Below are 3,947 nucleotides of genomic sequence, written 5' to 3'. Positions count from 1 at the left end.
CGAACTACGTCGCAATCAATGCACCCGTAATTGTTAAACACACTTCGACTCCGTTGAGATTTGGTTTCGGGTCACATCAATGCACACCCAAATTTAAGAATATAATTTAATCGAAGCCGCGCCTAAAGAGTTTAACGCATTCTTATTTTTTGGAGAAGGCCATGAAATTTGCTAAACGGCCTGTCCCGAATTCTAAATATTTATTATGGTTAGTTATTGAGGGCCCCGCGATTTGCATTCTTACTTGGCGAGGCTCGTCTCATTATTTTAGAAAAGGATATCCTGAAGCGACTACATTTCTATTACGTTTGTCTCTAAAAAAATAAAAAAATAAAAAATAAAATAAAAGAGAAAAATACCAAACTTACTTGTTTAAGCAACTAACATACTAAATCTCTACTATATATGACGAATCCTGAATTTTTGCTTGATTGCCTAATTGGTTGTTTATGAGGTGAAAATTATTTCATGCCTCATCTTTAAAGAGTGAATAAGTTCTGTTAATTTGATAGGAGGGATTGCAAGCAACAGATAACTCATACTAAATTTACATTAAACAAACCTTAAGCTCTAACTTATTTAGGCTTGATAAATGAAATCGGCTACTTATTAAGAAAAACTACTGTTAATTGGATTCGAGAATGCCTATTAGTTTTCCTCGAAAGTCATCGCATTATTCCGAAACGATGAATCTATATTGAAGCCCATATCGAAACTATGTAGAAACAAGTAGTCTAACAAAAGGGTTGGCGTACATTATTACCCTGTTAACGTAACGCTGCATGAGAATTAGTTTGGGGTACACTTATCTTGAAGTCAAATGGAACCGAATGTAGCAGATTCGATGGTTCAGATATCTAGGCAAAAATACATACATATGCTTGCTATGATTCTATGTTATGATGTCATAACTGAAACAAAACTAACGGTTGTATGCATTAAAACACATCTGATCTATCAAGCCAATGCTATCTAATTGCTCATCTCAACTTAGAATGTATGTTAATTTATACAGAGTATTTGCAGTTTGCAGTTAAACAAATACAGGCCAAACTAACATTCAACCTATTTTTGAACACAAGTATTATAACATAACCAGACATTCGTTTCTTTATTTCTGCTTCAACTTCAAACTTTCAACAACATATGGTTTCAGAAGTTGTGTACCTGGAAATGTTTGACAATTGAAGAAAAAGGGAAGTCAGCAGAGTAACAATGGCAACAAGTGCAGCAGCAGTAACAGCAGGTAACCAAAATCCCAGTGCAAGATGCAGTTGGAGCCGATGGAAAAATGGCAGAAAGACAGCAGCAAACAATGTAGTAGAAACAAAACTCCAAGACAGACCAAATCTAGGAGAAACAAACAATGTGAATCAACCAATGAACTCAGCTGATACTTGAAAGAAAACAGAGTTGATTGAACAGGTTGAACAAACTGAGAATCACACAAACAAAGAAGAAACAGTTGCAGATTTTCTGTATCCTTTCCTCTCTCGTAGGTGTCTGTATATATCTAACAATCAATTCTCCAAAAAAGTCTGAGTTTTGTCTAAAGATCTACCTGCCTTTTCCTTTTTCAAAATTTTTGTTTTCAAAATCAATTCAGTTCCCAAAATTCAATCTCAGTCCCCCTTTCCTAATATCAGATGTATTCCTCTCCTCTCTCTGTCTCCTATATGTTCTGTGTGTATTAATATGTATGTATTTCAGCTCTCTCCTCAGATCTCTCTTGATCTCCTCTATCTTTTTTCTTAACAATTCCCTCTGTCTCTATCTATCTCCCCTTATCTCTCAATGTGCCTCCCCTTTATAAGCCTTAACATCACCCCTTTCACAGCCTGATCGACTAACCAGATACCCCTCCCATGTGCTTTCTTCTTTTCAGTTCCACTTAGCTATTTAAGTATTAGAAACCCATCACATTCCCTGGCAGACTTACCCTTTTGAAAAAGGTTTAATACTTCTTAACTAAAGCAGGGTAATGGGCAGCAAAATATATCTGACAGCATGTGCTGTCGATTATTTTATTCAAAAGCCCTTATGCAGGGCACAGGCTGTGCACAAATGCACATGTTGTGCAGAAAGTGCACATGCCCTCCAATTCAGAAGTTAAACAAACATTCCTTTGACATTTCTAATTCAAATTAACAACTATAAGTAAACAAACTCAGTTCCTAATCGATTCAAACAAATGTGTCCAGAAGCAAATCGATTTGTTATTGTTCAGGCAATTGAAACTAATTGACGACACATGTCGACTCGACTATATTAATCATAACATGCACAATCGTAGCCAAAAATCAGACATTTAACAGTATCGACACATGATTTGAATTATACTGACTAAACAAAGTGGTAGTCGAGGAATCAGTTGATCAATCAAAATTTGAAGCTCAATTATTCACACAGCACATACATACATACGCATTATCAGAATAGGAGAGGGATTCAAACAAACACAGAGGTTCAGGTAAAGTGGACAAACAACAGTTGATAAAAATTCAAAGACACAAATTAAAACAAAACATGAACAGACCTTTAATCAATCACATGGACTAACAGAAATAAGAAAAGAAAAAGCAAAACTCACCTTAAATCTCAGAAAATCAAAAGCCTTAACTTGGACTCGGACAGACCTTTCTTAAGGCTGAACGGACTTTAATCGAAGTGTTTCTCAGATGAGAAATACTTCGATTAAGGTCCATTAGACCTTAATCTCCTCGGCTTGAACAGACACGGAACATGCACGGAGAAAACTAGGGTTCAAAAATTAGATCTGGGATTCGTGTTTCCCTGGTTAGATTCGGACCAAACCAAGCATGGTTTGGTCACGAGGGGGGTCTGGGGACTGTCTGGTGTGAAGTTGAGGTCGATTGGTGTAAATCGGGTTCCGACTCGAATCTTCAAATGAAGATTCGAGAAGGTGGGAAGGGATTCGAACTAAACGGCCAACAGATCAATGTTCAGGGCGGTGAGGGGGTTCTATGGTGTTCAGGCGGAGGTCACCGGCGTTCATGCCGCCGGGTTTCTGGTGAAGGGAGATGGGGGCGGCTCTAGGGTTCCGGGGTTCTTTTGTGAGGATGATGAAAGGTAGGGGTATTTGGATAGGGGGTGGGGTATGAGGGGAAGCTTATATATGGAGTGGGTGAATGGATCTCAGCCGTTGGATGAGACACGATGAAGGGCCAGGATCCTTCAGCTCGAGGGAAACGGTGTCGTTTCAGGTGTTAGGGTCAAAGTTGGTTCGGGTAACGGGTCGGGCAAATGGGGTTATGGGTGAGAGATCCGGACCGTTGGATCAACTTGGTTTGAATGGTTGGGATGGATTGGCATTGAAACGACGTAGTTTTGGTGTTAAACTACGTCGTTTTGTGGCCTGGGGAGTGGGCTGTGCGGACTGGTGGATTGGGCCATTCATTTGGGCTTCAGATTTTATAATGTTTGTGGCCCAAACAAATTTTCCCCTCTTTTTTTCTTTATTTCTAATTTCCTAAATACACAACCTAATTAAATAAAACTAAACACCATTAATTAACACTTAACATATTTATTTAACGCGTATAAAATGTTAAAAGTAGGTAAACTTAAACAAAGCAACAAATCAGGGCAAAAGAAATGCGTATTTTTGTGATCTCCTATTTAACAATCGGATTACGGTTCACATTACGCACGACACATACATTTTGTATTTTGTTTTAATAAAAAATGGGCAAAAAATCAAAAATAATTAACAAAGTGCCATGTAAAATCCAAATTTGCATAGCAGGACCATTTGTTATATTTTTTTTTAATTCTCTTGGAGCGATTGTCGCGCGAAACAAAAATCACGTGCTCACAGTCACCATACACACAGAAGTAATTACTTCTTGGATTAGTTAAATAGTATTCCTTCCATTCATCTTTAGTTGTCTACTTTTATTATATATTTTACAATTTTACCAATAATA

The sequence above is a fragment of the Nicotiana tabacum genome, chromosome 16 (genome assembly GCF_000715075.1).
Source record: "Nicotiana tabacum cultivar K326 chromosome 16, ASM71507v2, whole genome shotgun sequence".
In the NCBI taxonomy this organism is placed as follows: Eukaryota; Viridiplantae; Streptophyta; class Magnoliopsida; order Solanales; family Solanaceae; genus Nicotiana; species Nicotiana tabacum.
Note: the sequence above shows the minus strand (reverse complement) of the source record.